The 22,249-nt window shown below is 45.1% G+C and overlaps 1 long non-coding RNA gene across 1 annotated transcript; it reads left to right on the forward strand.

Moving 5' to 3' along the window:
* Positions 1-1,981: 1,981 nt before the first annotated feature.
* On the forward strand, positions 1,982-15,354 carry LOC109370962. Its single transcript, XR_002121557.1, has 3 exons — positions 1,982-2,090; positions 2,857-3,046; positions 15,069-15,354. It is a non-coding gene; the product is annotated as an uncharacterized LOC109370962 (long non-coding RNA).
* Positions 15,355-22,249: the final 6,895 nt, after the last annotated feature.

The raw sequence follows: 22,249 nt of genomic DNA on the forward strand, positions 1-22,249 counted from the left end.
TCACTGAAAGAATGAGCGATTGAATGCTGCTGAATTATTGTTATGTTGAAATGAAGGCAGCTTGACTGAACTGTCTCAGCAGCCGAGAGAGCAGGACTATTCCAAATGAAAGGGTCTTGGTTTCACTAATTGGTATGAAGCGTTCCTTTGACCCTAATTAGCTGTTTGTAATTTCCTTTTTTTGTGTGTGTGTGTGTGTGTGTATTAGAGACAAATTTGCATATCTGTCAGGGAGGAATGTGCCATTTGGAGCAGTGTGCCAGGGAGCAGCAGTGTGGTCGGGGTGGTTGGCACTAGGGCCATCTGGATGGGTGCCATCCAGACAGCTGATGACAGCCCTGAGCCAGCACAGCGTCTGACCAGGCTGGAGCTCCAAAGACATCGAGGTCATCAAGGCAGCAGTAAGAGTTAATTACAGTTTACGCTTTCAGAAGATCCATTTTCACGTAACTGTTTTGATAATGTCTCAGTCCTGGCATGTAACTGCTGATCCACACTTCAGGGAATCGCTCTCCTAAAAGGAGATTCATCCTCTGGTGCTGACTTACCACACCATAATATTCTGTTGTCACCTGCGTGGTGCTGCTGACAGCTTGTTTTGGGTGAGGGCGTCTCTTCTGGGATGAATGCTTCCATTTTTGCAGAAAGAAGTTGCAGGTCTTTCCCTGTCTGCAAAAATTGCCCCGGAGATAGCACTTTCAGAAGCCATCTTCTGGTCTGTGCTGAGGCAGAAGCTCCCAGGGAAAGGTTCAGCTCCTCAACACCACTCCTGCTGTCCTGCCATCTATCCAGCTCTTTCAGGGAGCTCTCGGTCCCTGGGCCACAAGCATGCTGTGCTTCAGGTTGACGCATGCAAACCTTCCAGCTTAACCACGCATACTGTCCAGCTTTCATTTCAGAATGGAACAGCTGAGTGTTTGCACACGGGCTGTAACATTTGGCACAGCTACTACTTGGGTAGCAAGGAAGAAAGAGAAAGGGCAACAAAGTCTGCCTGGTACAGATTGCTTCAAGCATGAATATTCATCACCAAAATGAGGAGACTGGAGTTTTCATCGCAGCTCCACCCACTCAACTGAAATAACTGTTACAGCCTTTGCCAATAAACCGCCAAGGGAAGTGAACAGAAGATGGAGCACCGCAGGTTGTGCCAAGCAGACACGAACAAGAGGTCTCCAGCAGCAGCAAAGAGACTCTGGGTTGTGTGATCTCATATCCTTCAGCAAACATTGAGCGTGGAGGGCACTGATGGCTGGGACTTCTATTCCTTTCGCTTGCTGCCATGTACCATCCTCCAGGGTACCTTGTGGACCCTCCAGCACCAACTTTTCCTTCTGCCTTCTTTTGGATGGCTGCAGCAATCCCCTCCTGCCCGCTCTGCTTGGGTACCATGTCAATTCTGTATCAAAACACCTCAAAATCCTTCGCTGCTGGTTTTAATTACAAGCACGTTAGCTGCTTCTCGCCATGTAATTACCAAAATGAATGGAGAGAGAAGAGATGAGAGGGTGTAAATGCTCTTCACACAGAAATGCAATTACATCTGCGGGCATCTTTCCAACTGCTCCGTATGTTATGTAAAGTTTTGTGTATGTATGTGTGAGTTAATGAGGATATTTATGTTTTCCCTTCTTACCTTCACAATTTATTCATTTCAGACATATTTTATAAGGTATCTGTGATTATTAGGTAGACAGATCGGTATCTTCTTTAGGCACAGTTGTATCTGCCTCAAGAACCAAAGAGAAGAGATTACACGATTATGTGCACTATCAGCTGCTATCTGATCTCACATGCTGCTAATCTTCTGAACTCAGTCTGAGTGTGAAGAGCCTCTGAATGACCTGAGAGGTGTGACACTGGGGAAACACTCACACCTGTGCATCATTGTTCTGAGGATTTGTCCTCCCTGTGAAATCACATCAGGTTGCCCACACCTGTGATTCTCCTCTAGTATTGGCCTGGCTGGAATAAAAGCAGAAGCATATAGCAGCACTGTGCTTTGCCCTGAGATGGGCTGAGCTGTTGTGTGAGCTCTACTCCTTTTGGGATATGTGATAGGGATCACAAGGAAAGCCTGGAATACTACGGTAAGCGAGTTGACCAAGTCTATATGTATGGGAATAACGTTGCATAGTTCCTGGGATCTGGATGGCAGCTCTGTGGGACAAAAAGTAGATGTAATACCCATAGGGTGTCATAACGTCACTAGAAGAACTGGTGGTTTGGTGGTGGATGTTTCTCACTCTAAACATGACAAACACAGGTGAAGAAAAGCACATGCACCAGATGCATGCTTCTATTCAGTTCTTAGAGAGCTGCCTGCTGCTATTCTGTGCTTTCTGCCTTGGCTCAGCGTTCCTTGCAGTGGCAATGCTGAAATAAATGCAGGATGCTGTCAAATTCTGGAGACCGTCAACTCAGTAATCACTTCTATTGCTCAAGATAGAAAGTGAAATCCAACTTCTGTATAGCTGATAGGAAGTTTCTTTTTGCTATTCCTCTCCTTGAGGAGGCTGTGAAATAGAAAATACCATTGGTTGTGCAGCGTGCCACAAGGGGGATGTTTTAGTGATATTGTGCTCATTAAAGTGGTCTAGAAGTTAAAATACAGTGTTATTCCTTGTGAAGAGTATGTGTTATGGAAATCAGATGGAAACCGGCTTCGTTTAAGAGGTATGCTAAGATGGATGATAGCACATCAAAAATGGGCAAGGTGTGTTAAAGCAGATGGAAAGAGTTTCTACCTTAATGCAACTTTTTTTGAACCTGCTACTTGTGCTGCTTCTGTGCTAAAAATCTTTGTTTCTTATTTCCAACCTAATTTTGGGGTTTTTTTTTGCTGTGATTCCTCAGGGGTATTGAAAGGAAGCTTTTATGCAAGGCAGTGGTTTCTGAGATTTGTGAGACAAGCCTGGGTAAAATTCAAATGCCTGTGTGATTTAATCCATTCGGAGCTGTTGCACTAAATCACAGTAGCTGTTGCTGACATCCAGCCCACAGAAACCTGGAAGCTGATGATATAAGTTTATCTGCGTATCTACAGGTGAGAACTCAGACAGCCTTGAATTGCAGCGCAAAGCATTTGCCTCTCCTCTGAATATATTTGGGGAATGAGCAGGGTCTGCTTCTCTGAGAGCTCTGACAGAAGGCTTGCTGTGCTTTTTCCCCTTGAAATAAATTGTCCTCAAGGTCGTGCTGTATTTGAGTATCATACAGCAGGAACCTTCCCTCTTGTTCCCAGCAACCCAGGTTATACAGGAACACACAACAGGGAGCCAAAAGCATTCATACATTACTGGTGATAGGGTCACACTTACAAGTAGCTAAGTAAGGTCTCTCTAGGCGCTGGATCTGTGCTCTCCCTTCAGCAGAAACCCTGAGCTGGGTGAGCTGCTGAGCCCACAGTGATGTGGGGAAGGAGGGAGGGCTGAGCTGTTTCTGTAGGCCTCCATGAGATGCCTCTAGGGAAGCGAGTAGAAGCATCAACCTTTTGCCATTCTGATGCTATGTTCACGTGTGCTGTTACTTTATTTATGAACTTTGAGGTCTCAGCCATTCCCTTTAAGCTGATGGAGCATGCTGCAGAACAAGTGCAGGACTGGAGGTGCCTAGGAATGCAAGCTGGCGTAGGAATTGTGAGAAATAACACAGTGGAAAATAAGATCAAATGAGGTGTGTTCCAAGAGGAGAAAGAAAGGATAGCTTTCTCCATTCTTGTTTTTCCTCTTGAGAAAGCAATTTTGAAAGCTATGGAAGTAAGGAGCACAGATCAGGGCCCTCAGCTTGGAACCTGCTGTCTGGATGTAGTGCATAGGAAATGGAATTATCTGTGGGTTATCTGTAAGTCACCAGGTACAGGTTCAGGAACTTGACTTGAAGCATTTACTTGCCACGTGGGATTACGTGCAGGAAGCTTCTGTCTGGAAGAAACAGAGTTTAACACTGAGGTTCTGCTCTGTTCCTGACTGTATTCCCTATGGCAGCTGTACCAAAGTGCAGCACTGAGCTCCTGTTATCTGCCAGGACCTTGGCACTGCTCCCAGAGCAGAGCATTACGGCGGTGCTTCTCCTCCTTAAACACATCTTTCTCCTTAAATCTGTTCTCCTAACTTTATTTTTGGATGAACTCATCAGTAAGTACCTCTATTACGATAAACTGAGTTCTTGCAGCAGCTCTAAGTTGCAAATTAAAGTTGGAGCAGGAAGTTTGAAACGTTCCCATATTTCGTAAGGGAAGCTGTAGTTGGCTCTGGTGTTGCTGGGGAACTCCCTGCCATTCTGTGGGGCAGCAGGGGCCAGGGCAGGGCTGTTCCTGGTGGGGCAAACATTCCTGAGGCTGAGCTCAGGGTGCAGCCACCGTGCCCATGCAGTGGGCATTGCATCATGCGGAGGGCGGCTGGGGAATGAAACTGGGGCTCAGGCTGGGAGCGTGTCCAAAACAACACTGAGCTCTTAGCTGTTGTCCTGTGCTCTACCACCTGTGTGCCTGGGAACAGCAGAGCTCGTGGAAAGGCTCCAGTAAATTGTAGGTGTGGAGTGAAATGCCTGGAGAGCACAGGGAGGGCAGGCGATGCCAACCCTCGCCGCTGCCTTATTAAATTGAAGATGAAAGGATGAAAGGCCTCAACCCCCTTTCAGCCTCCCTGTAGACAGCCCTAGCTGAAACTTCTCGGAACCCTGCGAGCTGCTCTGCTTTGCTGAGGGGAGGAACACAATTTCACATACCTGCAGCACGGTGCTAGAATGCAAACTGTGGCACAGAGTGGGAGTGGGGAACAGACAGGGAGTGATCTGACCACAGCAGTGTGAGGCTCCCTTGGGTGCTATGGGGAGCAGAGCCTGGTCTCTGCCTGGCCCCACTGTGCTGCCGGTGTCTGCTTCCATGTGCCCAAATTCCCCCATGCTGGGTTTCCTACTGGAAAGCCAAATTGCTTTCCCAAGGGTCTCTACTTCTCTAGAAATCCACGTGTTAGGAATATTTCTGCTGTAATTCCCACCTCAGATGAGCTCTGCTTTAAAGAGCCCACAATCCAAACAGACTTCCGAGGAAGAAAACTTCTTAAAAATATATATATTTTTCTCCCACTGTGATAGGAGCATGCAGCAGAGCCACCTCTGTGCGGTGCATCCTTTGCAGTCGGTGGCATCATTCAGCCCTGCTCTGCTCAGTAGCCAGCACCATCTAACAGGGAAGGCAGCTGGTGTGCTTCTCCCAGGGAGCACGAGCAGATTCTCTGCTGTGTGTCAGCTGGGCAGAAAGTGGTGGTTTATCCTCCCCACGGTGGGGATGAGGGGGAGGGGGGAACAGCTGAACTGAGCTCAGACACAGTCAGATGGAGGATTGTGTCATGGTTATGCTTTGCTTTCTCCATTCGCTTCTAACCTGGCTTTGGTCTGTTGAAATTTGCTTGCTCTCCTCTTGCTGCATGGAGATGATAGATATTTTTTATATTGTTTAATTAAAAATGGAATAAACTACATAGAAGAAGCCTATTTTTTTCCCCCCTCCCTCCATCTCCACTCTCCCCCCCCATTCCTGCTGTGCCTCCCAAACCTGAGCTCATTCCCATCTGAGTGACTGATGGGTATTTTTGCTCCCTGTGGTGCAAAATGCATTTTTTTCTCCTGCTCTATCTGACAACGTATTTGCATCTCGTGCTAAACAAGTGAAGCAAAGCCCTCTTTGAAGTGCAGAAAGCCTTTTTTTTTTTTTTTCAAAGGGGAAGCACAGAGTGTGGCATGTTGGCAGTGCACTTGGTTTGAATTTGTCTTGAAACGCTGAGATGTCTTTTGTGCGTCTTTATAATTACATCATTAGCACCTTTAAAGTCTATTCTACCATCTTTTAAATGTTCTGGGTAGAAATTCCAAGACAGGATTGTATCTGACCGAATAGCAGAGAAGCAGGCACACCTCATGGGGCAATTCTGACCCATGCAGCAGCACCCAGCCCTTATGAAGATAGAGCTGTCTGCTGCACTGTGCGCTCCTCCTGCGGGCTGTTACACAGACAGAAGGGGAACTCCCTTTAAACAGTCACTTCCTTAATCTTCTCTCAGGCCTGAAGACTCATCTTTGATGCCTGCGAGTCCCTGCCAGCTGGCAGTGCTGGGCTGTTGCTGAGCAGAGTTCTGCTTGCTGCTCACCTTCCACTTCCTCCTCCTCCCTCCCCTGCAGTCCGTCTCCTCCACCTGCTGCTGCTTGTTCTGATCTGGTTTGGGAGCACTTTGGGGCAGGGACCGTCTGATTTGCAGCGTGTCTGCGTGGCCCCCAGCACAACAAGGTGAAAGCTATTAATTCAAATCACCCTATTTTTAAATGCAGCCTTATGGGATCAATACAGCTGTGCTATTAATAACAGCCACGGTATGGTAACTTGATGGTGTGCAGCAGCTTAGACCAGCCCTGCAGCCTGTGTGAGAAAGGGTAATTTCCTTAGAACTGGAACCAGAGCTGGGTTTGAGTTCTCTGTGAATCCAAGGCACAGCAAAGCTTTCCTGTTCCCACCTGCTGCAAGCTGAGCAGTGCTGGTGAAATAATTCCATCATGAAGAGCTCTAGAAATGATAGAGGTGCCTTCTCCTCAATTCCCTGCAAGGTGGCATCACAATTTAATTTTTTTCTCATTTTCTCTACTGAAATTATGATTCATCTTTATCACTTCTGTGTTGACTAGCTCTAAGTAAACAGTAAGACTATTAGCAAGCATGCAGCTACTCCAACGTGCAAGATCAGGATGGCACGTCCTGCTCAGGTGATGTCCTTCCAGCACCTGCTGAGCTAAATCCCACCTTGGATTTGATGTGCAGGGAGGGTGGCTATCTTCCTCATAGGGACAGAGGGTCCTGCAGGCTGTGCTGTCACCTGCCAACAGAGGCTGGGAGAGGTGCTGGGCTGCCAAGAGCATCCCACAGCATCTCAGTGCTTTTGGGCAGCCTGTCACTGCCGCTGGTGCAGCACAGCCCTGACACGATATCATCCTAGGGTTGTTTCTTGCAGACTGCCAAAGGCTGTTTCAGTGTGATGTTGTATCTGTCATTAAACATATGTACCTTAAGACAATACTGCAAAATGACATCTCTGAGCAGTGAATTCTAGGACGGATCAGACAAACATAGGAACACGGGTGTCTGCTCGTGCTCGGCAGTACTGCTCCACAGTGCTTCTGTCCAGGTGACTGCCATGAGTTTTCTGGAGGTTTTTATTTCGTATGGCTCTGAATACTGCACAGCAGCCAAAAGTGTCAGGATCTCAGTGTGTCGCTGTGGTCCTGTGAGTGCATATCGTGTGGGAATGGGAGATGCATCTATTTGGCAAAGGCATGCCATGCAACCTCTGCAGCGTGCCTGCTGTCTGGTGTTGAGTTCTCACAGAGATGCAGGACCCTGGTTGGGTGATGTGCTCCCAGACTACTGTACCCAAACCAGGAGAGAACAGTGGATGTAGCCATAAGCTGCCTTCCTGTGCCTCTGGTGAGCGACCTGTTTGAGCTGCTTGCTCCAAGGGAAGGCGTTAGTCCTCTGCTTTGCCCCTGGAGAAGCAGGTCCCATGGAGCTCTAGCAGTGTATGTCTGAGCTCTTGAGCTGTGCTGGAAGCCCTGTGGGAGGTTGGGACAGCCAGCCCCAAACCTGCACTACGCTGCACCCCAAGGCATGGTTTGGGAAGCCCACAGAGTGTCGTGCCTGGCTCTGACTTCTGCTGGGAGACTCATGTCAAAAGGTTCCTCCCATCCCATCTGCCCTAACTGTGCTCATCACAAGAAAGCAGAAGCACGTGCTTGGTTTGATGTTCCTGTAAGCACAATCTGATTACCTGCCTCCCAGGAACTGTCTGGGACCCATTTTCCTGCCGTGACCTCTTTCTTCTGGAGCTATGCTGGCTCTGCATGGCTCTGACACCCACCCTGAAGAGTTGGGGCATTCCGAAGAGTTGCACAGATTGCTATCAGTAAGCCCAGGCTACGGCTGTTCTGCAGCCAGGCTAATTTACAAGGGAAAAAGTGCTGAAAGTGAAGGGGAAGTCCCTTATGGTCCTGATCTCAGGGGTGATGAGAGTGGCTTTGCCTGGGCTAGTCTGGCTGCTTCATCTGTCCTTCTGCAGTGCTTTCAGTTGGACTGGGTGTATCTTGTTACACAATTTGGCAGGCATACAATAAGAACAGTTGACCGCTCTCAGATTCAGTGGCTGCTCATCCTCTGGATGTTGCTGCCCCTCTGACCATCCAGGACAGCAGCACAGCTCTCACACCTGCACACAGCTCTGTGCGGTTGCAGCTGGTGGTTCCACGTAGCTGTGCACTCCAGCTGTAGCTCACCTTGTACAGCATCTTTATGACTCAGACTGGCCTTTTCTTATTTATCAGGCTATTTTCGAATTGCTCAGTGGCAATGCATGTGTTACTTCCACTCGGATGACTCTGCTTTCTTGTTCCCTTGTAGATGTTTGGAGAAGGGCAGTAGTGGTTCAGTGTCTACTGAAAGTGGCAAAGTGGAATTGTATTCTCCAAATGAGTGTTTGGAGCAGCCTCCTTGATTAATGCTATGGAAACAAAACTATCTTAGTTACTTCTGCAGAAGGTGATGAAGCTGTAAAAGAACCTGAACTTTGCTGTAGTTTCCTATAGGTGAAAACAGCTAAGTGTTGATTTAATTTGTTGGTGCTTCACTATTCACCATCATAAATGATGTAAATGGTGTCTGTCTGGCCAAGGAATGCTCCCCCCTTCTGTTCCCTCATATGTATTAGGAGAATGCAAAACAGTATGGAAGTGTCTGTTTGCTTTGGGACCAACAATCGAGGGACAGTGTGCGTAACTGGCAAACTGTGGTGGTGGTTTTGTGATGCCGAAGTGCCCACGCTGACACTTATCCAGGAATTAAAACCCAGAATTAAACAGAAATCCTTCAAGCTCTTACACCAAGTTTCCACTTTGCTCTGTTCTTGGTTACAAAGCAAATCCCTTTCTCTCTGACCTCCCCTGTTCCACCATTCTGTGCACCATCGCTCTCTTAAAGGCGAATCATTTCCTCCATGTTGTGAGCAGAGAACAACTTGGTGGTTTTCCCCATGAGCAGAACTGCTGCTGCTGCCCTCCCTTTCTTTTTTGGAAACACAAAAGATGTTTCTTCAGACATGAAGGTAGCACTTAGGCTTCCCATCCCTCCTACCCCCTGGCCCAGGCTTTGTAAATGTAAGTGCAGATTATGAATGCATGTGCGGTGTCTGATATTTCTAGGAAGAATACTTTATAACTGAAATCTCTCTTCTCCTGGGGATGAAAGCAAAACAAATTTAAGGATTAAATCACACAGAGGTATAATCCCCAAGGGAAACTTACTTTAGTTATTATGATTATATTACGATGTACGCCTCGGTACAGCAGAAGCTGTGTGAATACCATTTCAGTGGGGAATAATTTTTAGTCTTACAGCCTATAGTACATTATAATGCATTTCTAGGAGCCTGATGAATAATAACTGCAATCCTCAGATTTCTTTGGTTACTTTGGTATTCCCCACCTTCCTTTTTAAAAGAGAAAGGAAGAGAGCAAGATGTTCTTAAAACAAAAACTTGTCCTAACTTAGAGAAGTTTTAAGCAAGCGTTAATTACAAATCTCAGGATATACTTCATGGTACAAAATGTTTGTGCACTTTGTGAATAAGTAACAGTGTAAGACACTGCATGGAGTCTACTGTAACTGTGTTCTGTTGTAAGACCTGAGCGATCAAATCAGGCAGGTTTTTGTGTGTTTCTGGAAATGGGAAATGAGGTCCCCCTGCATATTGTAGTTGCACAGTCTTGTTCCCGTTATCTCTCTTGGAGCAGTGGATGAGCCCCCAAAGCCCACTCTGCACCTGGTGCTGGGGTACAGCGATGTGCTCAGGGCTTGGCTCTTCATGCTTTCACCCCTCTGTAATGCGAGAGGGAAATCTACAGCTCTAAGTATCAGAAAACTGAAGCTCTGGGATTTTGGAGGACACCTTTTGGCAGATGCAGCTGAAGCCAGTCCTGGTGCTGGAACAAATGCGAAATACATGAGACTAGTTAAAAGAAAGGCAAAAGGATGAGGTCCCAATGTAGCCAACAAGTCAAAGATACAACTGACAAGGCTCTTTAAAAATGCTGTACCAAGGAACACACGCATCTCCATATCAGTGGCCAATGAGCTGCTCTAGAAAGCTGCTGGTTGGCTGAGCATCAGCATTTCCCATCTACGCAGCCAGTCCTCATCCTGCCCTGTGAACATCATGTTTCACTCTGTGTGTACCAGACACGGTGGTGTTTACAGATGATCAAGTAAAGTACAGACAAACTAAGTGACTTGACCAAGGTCACACAAAGAGTCTGTCAGAGCAGGAACTTGAGCACAGGTCTCCAAAGCCCCAAGCTGGTGTCCTTACCATTAGATCATCCTTCCTGTGAAGACTGAAAATCCATATTGGTTGCATCGTTGCACTGTATACCGCTTCAGAACAGCTGCCCCTAGAATACTGTGCTCCTTGCAGAGCACTTCATTACCAGGAAGATATTGATTGACACGTTGGAGGGAGTTCAGAGAAGAGCAACAAAAATAATTAGGGAGTGGAGAGATTGACTTGAGAGATTGATTTATGAGGGAAGATTAAGTGAGATAAATATGTATAGCTTGGCTTACCTGCAGCTGAGGATGGAACATGGTAAGTCTGCAAATATTTAAGGGGTGTAAACAATCAGGAGGAAGAATTACCACTGCTGGTGCAGTCTGTTGGGAGTTTGGTGAGGCCACATGCGGTGGTTGTACAGAGACTTTTACAGCATGGCTGGGCCACAGGTCCTGCCCCTTTATGTAGAGGGAAGAATGGCTTTTGGAGCTGTGAGGTTGGTGTGGAAGGGGAAGCTCCACTGGGGACGCGGCTGGAACATCCGTCCATGTCACAGGATGCTGAGCTCTCTCCTACAGGTGATGGAGCACAATTCCCAGCCTGGAGCAGTAGGATCCAAAGTCTCAAACCTGTGAGAAATGAGTGATGTGCTGTAAAGGAAACAGAAGAAATGGGGTTAATATCCCTTACATCAGTAAATGTCCATTGTCATGGTAACTACAGTGCTTGATTATTATGGAATAGTGGACCAAGAAGCCAGGTACATCTTATGGAAATTCTTAGCAAACCTGAGTTAGGCAATCCCAGCTTTGATCTACCATGAAAACAAGTAGGAAACAAGCTAGCTCAAATCCCAAAACTTATAAAATATAAAAACTTATAAAAACTTATAAAATTGCCTTTTTCAAGGAAAAGTGGGACTCAGCAGAAAGCCCTCCACGATGCTGTAACTTTTGTGGTTGCTGATGGCATTCAGCAACTGATGTCAAATACCTGTGGTCCAGAGTTCGCAAGGTGTCACAGCTTGGCCAAGGCTGCATCCACTGTACGTGTTTCCTAAGTGCTTTCAAAGAGTTTGTTTTTGACTTCTAGGTGTCTTTTTTTTTCTTTAGCCTTCTCTTAAGGCTGTGTGTACGTGCTAAATTCCCAGGGAGGTGATGGAGTCACCATCCCTCCATCCTTAGAAGGAATGTTCAGATGTTGTACTGATGGTTTAGTAGGAAATATTGGCGGTGGGTGGATGGTTGGACTTGGATAATCTTGGAGGTCTTTTCCAACCTTGGTGATTCCATGGTTCTAAAAGCTGATCAAACTGAAAAGGACCTCTTTATGCATACTGAAATCCCCACTGAGATGTCATCACTCCAGACTTAGACATGGGGCTTGCAGCATAGACATAGCTCTTCAGCATATCTGGAGGAGCTGAGAGACTTGAGGTTGCTCAGCCAACCTGTCAAAGCCACAAAATGCCACTGAGGCCCCTTGGAGATGCTCTGTTTCAACAGGAGCTCCATCACTTGGTGTGTCCATACCCTGTGTACTTTGTGTTAGGAGAAAATGTTGGTTTTTTTTTTTCCTGACAATTTTAAATTTTACCCCTTAATGGAGGGGAGAAGTAGGCACCGATTGCAGTCAGCGTGCAGATTGTCCTGTGTTGGTGCATTGGAACTGCCTTCAATTTCTGCACCTCGCTGACCTGTAAGCACGTGGGACTGTGAACGGAGCACATCTCTGTGTACAGAATGTGGTGGGTGAGTTCCTCCAGCACTTTGCCTGCCTTACCCCATCCACCTGTGCCCACGGAGCTGCCCTGCTCCAACTCCTGCCTTGTGCATTCCCATCTCTTTTTCTTTTCTTTCCATTGCAAGCTCAGTTTGTAGTTATACAGTCAGGTCTCCACAGAGTAATTTACTGGCAGAATCTCTCCCAGAATCCAGCTTGAAACCAAGCTGTAAAAACAGCTGAGAGTGTAAATAATTCATGCAGACAATATGACTTTTTTATGTAAATTCGGTGCATTAACCCTCTATTATAATGATGGACGACAGATATGGGCGACGTTGCCTTGGTAAGAGCTAATGGATGGCCACCATAAATTCACTGCACATTTTATTGTGTTGCTGGAAATTGTGCCTTCAGGCAATGCTGTTTACTTTTATGTAAAACTCAGGGTTCCCTAAATATTACAAATATTTTACATCAGACTCCTCAGCATTTGGGCACAGCACACAAATCAAGCTTTCTTCATCTGAGTTGTAATTAAAGGTTTGTTATTTTTTTCAGGGACAATTATCTAAAACTATAAAGAGAAATATTTTTTCCCTTTAGATGTTCAGTCATTGACTTATTAGCAAAACCTTTGAAGAAAGATATTAAATAACTGCAGCGTATAACTTTGCATTAGGCTGTGTGTCGTATGCATAGCAAATTTGGAAATAGTTCCTTGTTACTAGTTTTTATTTTTTACCATTCCTCGTGCTTAGTTACACATAAAATATTCTTTCTCCCCCCCTTGCATATGCTTCTCTTTATAATTCATTTCTGTTTTATCAGGGTAAATCTCTGAACCACGTCCTTGAGGAATTCAGTCTCAATAAACACGGAAACTTTTGTTCATTTCGGGGAATTCTGAAGATAGATATTCTTTTTTGTTACTTCTTGGTTTCGTGACTGTTTTGCATGGACCTTCAATGAGTAAATTGGGGGTGATACACATGATTTGCTGAACACAAATGAGTTTCATATGTTTAAAAGCGTATATTTAAAAACTACAGAGGAAAAAAATATAGTCATTATTGCAACTATGCAACTAATTCACCTTAATCAAACATTCTGTTTAATCTCATTGTACGCCACAGCTTTGGGAAAAGAAAACAAGGTGAAAAAGCAGTCGTATGTAGCAAAGGATCCTACTGCTTCCAACAGAAGGAATGGAATCCCATTTGTAACAAAGGCAGGTGATGCTGGGAGCAGTGGCATCCTGTCCCTGTCCCACTGGTTGCCTGGAGGACCCAATGACCAGAAGGGCCTCTGGTGGAATGGGGAATGGTGTAGGTTAGTTGTGCCAAGGCACGTCCTCTCCATCTCCTTTCAGAGGAAGGCACCTCTTATTTTTGGCAGACCTTATTTTGGTATCTGGATGGAGAAAAGGTTGCATGAGGTTGAATAGGAGTGGTTTCAGTGCAGCAAGCTCGAGGAGAAGACCCTACTTTCATGGGAACTAAACAGAAATAGCATTGCAGGAGGTTCTTTGTTTTGGTTTTTAGAAAGCACTGAATAAGAGGAATGCAGCAGCTACCAAAAGAAAAAAAGCTAACAAAATCAGTCTTGTGAATCGCACGGTGTATTAAGTAAAGGCTAACGGTTTAATTGCACATAACCTATTAATAATTGGGTTTATTTTGTTTCCTGGCTACACGTGCTGTTTTCAGCTCTATTAGGAATGTCTCAAGGTAAAAGTGCATCAGCTTATAACCAAGGGCATTAACTCTTTTTTTTTTCCAGTCTTTAGTATTGACTGGGATTCCTAAATTTGGACTTTCAGATTATGCACCTTATTCTTCTGACGTGTTTTACTGCCCTGAAGCCACTTTGCAAAATTCATAGCGGCTTTCACATGCTCTGGTGCTTCTTGGGACCAATTCAATCTTGAACAATAGATGTGTGTGCAGTAGAGCCAGGAAATGTTACGCTGGAGATCCTGGGCTTATTCCCCAATAACATTTTGATTTGTAAAGTATTCCACTACACAAAACACACACAGGAGACAACATTAAAAAACATTAGAGCCCTTAGCCTGCAAGACAGAAAGGTGGCTTACAATACAGGTGGGCAGCATGGCCTGAGATATAGGCAGGGCACGCTAATAATCAGAGGAAACATTACAGAAAGCATTTGTGATGTTTTACGTTCTTCAGCCATTTAACAAATCTCTCCTGGGACAGTGTTTTGCCTTTAAAAAATAATAATAATAATAATTCAGTGGTATCCAGATAAGTGGTTCTTTCCTATTTAAGATAATTGGGGTTTGTGGTTTGGAAAGGAGCGTTTCCCAGCCCTGTACCCACATGGGGTTGCTCAGAGCAGAGCTCTGATGAGGATCAGATGGCAGCTTTGTCTTCCCCCCTCCCCCAAACAGTTTGATGCATTGGAAGAAGGAATTATGTATAACCCCAGAGGTGTACATGTTGAGGGGGATCTCTCTGGATCCATGGGTCAGCACTGTGCTCTGGTCAATGAGAAGCAGAGCTACAAGGCATCGTTCTGCCCGAGTACTTGATTTAGAGGTCAAGTGTTCTAAACTCTTGAATATTAATATATATGTCTGTCACCTGTCCTGGACAATTTTATGTAATTTGTGGCAAGCTTTAGAAGGCTTTGGCTGCACTGAGGGAAAGAGCACTTTGCTCCCAGTGCTGCTGCCCCAGCTGTGTGCGTGCATCTCAGAGGTGATAAAAGGAGAGGGAGATGTGCTTTCAGGTGGAAAGAGGGCTTGAAAGCAGTCGGGCTGCCTTGTGGGGTCATGAGGGAATGCTTCTCAGTGATGAAGACATCGCCGGGTCAGGCCAAATGCACTCCACAATTACAGATTGCTGCAAATCTGAGAAGGGCAGGTGGGAAATTCAAGAGCTTTTCTTAATAACTTGCTCCAAACTCATTGTATTCTTGTTTTTTGTTTTTTTTTTTTCCACTGGATTTCTTAAGAGGCTTTTTTCATATCAACCTGGTACATCACCTTCAGACCATCCATCTTCCTCCTCCTCGATCTGCTTGCACGGATTTCCAGATTTTGCTGCCAATTTTGAAGCTCCTCGGTGATTCTCACAGTTTTTCCCTGTCAGAAAAGAGTACAAAATCCAACTCGCCCTTTGCCCAATGTACAGCCATCCAGAGTACCTAGATGGCTTTTCCAGCCCACCAGCTCTGCCTGTGCTCTATCTCTGCCTTCCTTCCATGAATGTGATGGGGACAGAAGGACTGGGGACCTCTTGGAAAGCCCCTGAGGTGCTGGGGGAGCAAAGTGAGCACTGGGTGAGGTCTAGCTTTGGTAAATCAAGGGCCACGCTGTCACCTAGCACAGCAGACCCCTTTCTAATCTATAAATGCAGCGTTGTCAATACAGAGCAAAGGTTTCTGCTCACCCTCTTCTTCTCTATTTAATACATTTAAGTACTGCACTCTACATATGAAGAATAGTGATGTTATCAGAAAGCATTCAAAAACATATGTTTTAATGAAATGTGTTGACAACTGCTGAAGTAAAGTTTTTGTTAAGTCTCAAGAGTTTAGCCATGACAAGCAGTATTAATGAATTGAATTAATTAAAAAGCATTTCAAGATGAAACGGGGCCTGTTCTATGTAAAATGCTCTATACATTAGACAAGCATTATGGAAATCACTGCTTTGTACTGCACTGTAATGCAGCCATTTATAAAAGCTTCTCAAGATCCATGGATAGCAGTAATTTGGGCTTAGCGTGTCTTTGAAATTCATTGAATACAGCATGTGCTATTTAAAAGCATGAAATCTGGATAGTTCCACTGCCATCAAAGTTCGCATGGCTTGGAGAAAGGGAGCTCAGCACTGCTGGAATGAGCGACGATGCACACAGGGAGGGGGAGACCAAAGAGCAGAATGGTGCAGCAGAATGGTGCAGCTGTGGGAAGCCATGGTGCTACAGAGCAGGCTCACAGATTAGCAGCAAGCCAGGTTCCAAACTGCCTCGAAATTTGAGTGATCTCATAGAGTTACTTCTTTCATTCTTGCTGCTCCTCTGCCTGATTGCCCTAAGATTCCCTCCTTTCTGTACCGTGTCTCCAGCTCTTCTGTTTCTTGGATTATTATTATTATTTTTTTTGTCATACCATCAACTGTGACCAGTGGCATTACAGAATGATAGGCATGTATTCCATATACAGTACACAGAACAGTCATGATACAGGGGACCCTTATCTTAGTGTGTTGCACAGTTAACCTGAGCATCAGGCCACAGGGCTAAGAAGCCACTCAAGGATAGCACATTCCTATAACTGCATCGCACCTGGCAAAGTCAACCATAAAATGAGAGCTCCTTGCAGACAGCTTTTCCAAGTGGGAAATATCTATTTGTTTGCACAACTTTCTTGGTTGTGTTAGAATTGTGACTTTTCCCAGGAAGCAAAGATTTGAAGAAGGGGGGTAACAACTTTAACTCACAACACATCGAAGAACATCTCTAATTACCATTAAGTATCTGACTTCTTGTTAATATACATACAGCCTGGGTGAAAGATGAGAAAGGAACAGTGAACAACAATGAGATTTCATAAATGCGTGGTGAAGGTTCTTTCACTTCATGTGTTTTAAGATTTGGCTTGGAACTGACTATTTCAAATGGATGCACCTTTATCTGTGTTGTAATTTGTCTGAGTCTTAATAAAGGAAATTACATCCCTCAAGAAGAAGTAGCCACGAAACTGTCAGTAGCTTTCAAATGTTGTAATGTCTTAATACTGCCTATTCAACCAAGAATGTGACTGCTCAGTAGGAAAGAAGGAAAAAAAAGTCCTAAATGCAAACTGATACAGTCAGGCTCCTCAAGCAATGTAAGCTGACACTTAAAGGATCGTAAAGTTTGCTAAACACTCAGCTGCTGCACATGTTTCTAGAATTACATTTGATACATTGCTTGGAATGACAGTAAATCTGACAGGCAGCCCACTTGCTTAGCATGGGGGGTAACTCACTTGGCCCTGAGTGTGTTAGGAATAGAGCTACCAACGCTGCATCCCAAAATGCTCAGGGAGATCCATTCCGTAAGCAGGTGTGATTTTGCCTCGTAGGAAAAAAAAAAAAAAAAAGTGAGCTCGTTCTGCTGCTTTGCTAAAACACAAGCAATATGTTTGCACATGTCACAGTTAACATTTGCATTCAGTATCTGCATGGTGAGAGCTTCTGAGCCTGCTCCTACCTGCCAAACAGGCACAGGTAGCGTTTGTGTCTGACCAAAAGAAGTCTCTTCCCCCTGGCTAGATACTGTGCTCCACGCAGAGCTGAAACGACGACCAGCACTTTCTGCTTCTTTCAAACTCTTCTTGCTAACAAGGCTCTAGGAAGGACATGAAGCCTTTTGTATGCAGCCGCACTGTTTTTTAAGAGCTGAAGCTGCCTGGCCTTGATTAATAGAGTAATTAGGCCAAGTCATGCTGGCAAGAGGTTCAGTGGTGGCAGTTTCTGCAGAGAGGGAAGGAGAAGGGTGGCACTGTGGTGTGAGTTTGTGTGACTGCAGCTTTGATTCTTTACGAGGTTTTGTTTGGTGACACACGTGGTTTCTGTGCGAGGGGCAATATTAATGCAGCTGTGTGTGTTATGCTGGGCTCGGCCTGAGTTTTGATGCAGTTAGCAAGAAATGCAGCCATTGGCAGCAGCTGTGCAGGGATGGAGCTGAGTGGAAGGAAGAAGGGCAGTGAGATACGATGGTAATGGAATAAGAAATAGCACTTGGAACTTCTCACTGCATGGAGTAATAAATAACCTCAGTGCAGCCCTCAGCTGTAATGAGAAAGATAGGAAGAAAATCAGTATCAGACTCTCATTATGACCAGAACCTCCGGGTGCAGTTGCCACAGCCCTGAGGCAGTTGGTTGGGGACAATTCCCTCCATTGTCATTTACTTTTAGGAGTTGCAGAAGGAATCTTTTCAGCAGAGAGTTGTTTCTTGATGCTTGGGAAGGGTGGCTGGCTTTGGAACTGCTTCTAAAGCACAAATTGGGGAACAGCTTTGCAACACGCTTGGTTTTTGTTCACTCAGTGGCAGCAGAGAGTAACATGTCGTAGTTAAATGAACATGAGCATTAATCACTTCAAATGATGCAATATACTCAAACCACATAACAAATATTATTTTAATTGTATTTTGTGAGGAGTGATACAGATGCATTTCGTCCTGAAACCCTGGCTGGAATCTGTATCTAATCCCAAGTGAAGTAATTTTGTATTCTCAGCTCAGCACACAGGAGAACAGCAATCAGGATTGCAGTAGCATCACCAAACTGCTTACAGAACACTAGAAATTAACGAGCATTTCAGAAAAAAATATCCTTGTAGCCTTCTTCAAGGAGAAATGCTGAATATAGTAAGGCAGAAGGTAGCACTCAAAACTGGGGGCATCAGCCAAGCCTGCAGCCTTGCAGAGAGCAGGCAGGCTCTCCAGGTAGACGCAGTATTCTCTTGCATGTGATGCTCTGCCAATGAGAGAAGAGGGAGATAGCCAAAAGGATGGCAGAGAGAGTCATCTCCAGTGTTTTTCTGCTCCTTAACCTTGTGCTGTTGCTACGTGTTTCTTCAGAAGAGCAAATAAGCAGCCTTGCCTGACGGATGCGAAGATAAAGCATGGCACGGTTAGCGGTTCTAAACAGGTCGCAACTTTGCGGTAATTGAACAGAAGTCCAATCATTGGCCTCCAAAATGGGTGAAGATATTCATCAAATCTGATGAAGTTCCTATTAATTAGGGTTGTTAAATACTAGTAGCGCTTCTGGTACTGTTACGATTTGGAGGTTTAACTAACAACCCTAATGGGGCTACTTCTTCAGGATGTTAATTAGATATGGCAATTCCACTTACCCATGCAGCCTCAGCACACAACCATCACACATCAATATTTAATTTAATTACTGATGTTGTGGTGCAAGTCACATCTGATTTAAGAGATAAATATGCTTAATTATTAATGAGATAAAACACATACAGTATGTCACCTTTTGTCATTTGAGTTTTATTAGGTATTGTCAGAAAGACAAATGTGAACGTCAGAGAGGCTGTGACATGGTGCTCTACATCTCTGTATGACTTTAGTCCTTCAGCTTACCTGAGCTCACGCTGCACTGCAAATAAGATAAGCTGAGCTGCAAGTGTGCAAGGCAACGTGTTGGGCATTCTCTGCTCAGAGCTTCCCACAAGATACTTGTGAGAGCAATGGACGCAACGTGCGAGCACTGTGCAACAAGGTAGAGTTTTGGAAAGGTGAATGCAAAAAGGTTGCTTATCCCTTTGTGAAGGAGGGGGAGAAAAGGACAGACAACTAAGCTTTGAGGCTAGTTATGGTGATTAACAGTATTAAAGCTGTTTCTAGCCTGGGTTGGGTTCCTGTTTCATGACGGACTTTACACCCTGGACTGCCACTCGTACCCCGAAGACTTATGGTTACATAGAAAACAGGAATATGCAATATACAACCAAAGCAACAGCTCTGGTGAAAGTGGTGAAACTGCTCATGTTCATTTTACTACAGAGGATCAAAACCTTTTGGAGGTCCTCCTCTGTACACAAAGTGTCCTTTGTAAGCCTGTGCTTCCAGGGGTTCACAAGCTAGTGCTAGAAGTTTGTGTGGGTTGAAACTTGCTGTGCAAGATCTTTGCTTGGGGCCATTTGGTTTGATGTGTTTGACAAAATTTTAAGAGATTCTGAGTTAACTGAGCCAAACAAATAGTTTTTGAGAGGCTGAGAAGGTTTTTGGAGCTTCCTTGAGGGAAAATTCCCATTTGGCAGAAAATCTATGAAAGCAAAAGCAACTGACAGCATTGTAACCTACTGAAATGTATATTAAACTCTCAAATTTATCTAACCATTTTTCTCTGTATGAAATATAACTCTTCTTCTATTAGTACTGAGATATACTAATTTTATGGGGACCTGATGGACTAACAAGAATGGTTAGCAAAGGAGACCATTTCCACATGGTCCTGGGAGAAATAAGGAGAGCTGGCCAACAAAGCAAGGCTGAGAAAGCCTTCAGCTGGCAACTGTGTCTCAGCACCCACTCAGCTAAAGGAAAATACCCAGGAGAATATGAGAAGAATGCTCATGGACCAATAGTCAGGGAGGAAATGGAAATGCCAGTGCTTGTGGTGACGGAGACTCATCTCCAAGGGTGATAAAAAAGGAATTGCTGTTTTTTTCAGCTCTGTGACCCAGTATCGTAGGTGGCCATCACAGGTGGCATTGTGATCTATCGGTGTGATTGATGTGCTGCAGTGTTTCCAAAGGGTGTGACTGAGGTGTGGAATTCAGCAGTGCTGAGCTCACATGTTCTGTCAGCTGCCAAAAGTGGAAGAGGCATCTTGGGACCTGTTCCCTCTAATTACACTCCTCGTTTTTTGACAAGTCAACGCATCCAGAATCAGAGAATGGGGGATGGAGGAACCTGTGGAACCCATAGCTCCACCAGCCAAGCCTTATGTGGAGGAGTGTTGTGTTGGGAACGCTTTCTCCAGAAGACTGGCAGCCTGAATGACTAGCCAAGAAACGTCTGGGAAACAAGAAACTGTCCTCTTTGAGAAAAACCTGTAATTTTCCCCCGGGAGAGAAATAGAGCTGTGGCTGGAAGGATGGGGTAAAGCAGCACTGCCTCCAGCTCTGTCTGAGCATCTTGCAGGTTTTGTGTGGGAACACGGAGGTTGAGCATCACCGTGATGTGCGTGACTGTGTGTTCATCTGAAGAGTGAGAGGAGAAGGTAACAGACAGCATCGCTCACTGGTCTGGCTTTCAGAGGAGCTGCAACACAAGTTCTGCCAACACCATGGCCATGCCCTGAAGAAGACGCTTCCTATGCTAGCTGTACCTGGCTCAGTAGCTAAAATGAAGGTGTAGTGTAAAAGTAAGCTCCGGTGATGAAGTTGTACAGCTTGGAAGCTTTACCTCTACCGTACTGTGTGGTTTGCAGTTGTACTGATATGTGAGGCACATCTGAGCCTGGTTCTATTTTCCTGACCGTGCTGCTTTGGTAAACATGTATTTCTTCCCTTTTATCCCTGAGAGTTCTGCAAGGCTCGTAGTCTAATCCTGTGATAGTCCCAAAAGCCCTGGTTTCATATTGCCATAGGGAGATATTGCAAGGTCTGTGGCAAAATGTAAGCTGTATGTGCCAAGTAGAGGCATGGTCTCATGGGATGTGCTGGAAACATGGCTGAGCCTTGCTGGAGTGAAGATGTGCAGGGAAGTAATAATATCCCTTGTTTCTTTTCTCTCCTCTTTCTTCCAAATTCATACCTGTCCTCAGCAGAAGGGCTAAGCACAGCCTGGCTTGGACAGATGATTCCAACTAGCATGTGTGATGTCACCAGCACCTCTGTGTGAAAGCCTCTTGCTGTTCCTGAGGCCTGGAATTTATTGTTACTCTCACCAGCTAAGCCTGCTTGACTCTTGCAGGCCTGCTGGTGCCTGTGGGTGATGAACTTGATCCTCTAGCTCTTCCCTCCCTGCCATCTGCATGCTTCCATGAGACGATGTTGTGTTGGTCTCAGGATGCCAAAGGCAGCAAAGCTGCTCTTTCTTATTAGAACTATAGAATCCTTAGAGTTGGAAGGGACCTCTAAAGGCCATCTAGTCTAACTCCCCTGCAGTGAACAGGGACACCATGGCTAGATCAGGTTGGCCAGGACCTCATCCAGCCTCGCCTTGAAAGGGATGGGGCATCAAACAGATGGCTGTCAACCTATGGCTGCTAATAAGTAGTCTGGAGTTTCTATGTTGATCACTCACCAGAGGAGGAATTGAATAGTAACAATACTAAAGTTCTTCTTTTAGGGGACTGATATTATTGATAGCAGTGAATGAAACCTGGGAAATACACTTGTACCACATCTGGTAATATAGGCTGAAACAGATTGAAGATTACGGTGCTTGTTTGACGAAGGAATAATGGCCATTCTCCTTTAGGTATAGACAACTTTGCCGGCCTCTGCAGTCTGGAGTACTCACCAGATCTTCTCACTTCTCAGTTCACTTATACTGGGTTATCTTTCTGAGAAGCTGGAAGTTACATAGGCCCCTCTACTGTGAATGAGTAGTTTGAAATTGTTTCCTTCAGTGTTCATTACTTGCACTTGTCTATACTAGTATGTA

The sequence above is a fragment of the Meleagris gallopavo genome, chromosome 25, assembly GCF_000146605.3.
Source record: "Meleagris gallopavo isolate NT-WF06-2002-E0010 breed Aviagen turkey brand Nicholas breeding stock chromosome 25, Turkey_5.1, whole genome shotgun sequence".
NCBI lineage: Eukaryota > Metazoa > Chordata > Aves > Galliformes > Phasianidae > Meleagris > Meleagris gallopavo.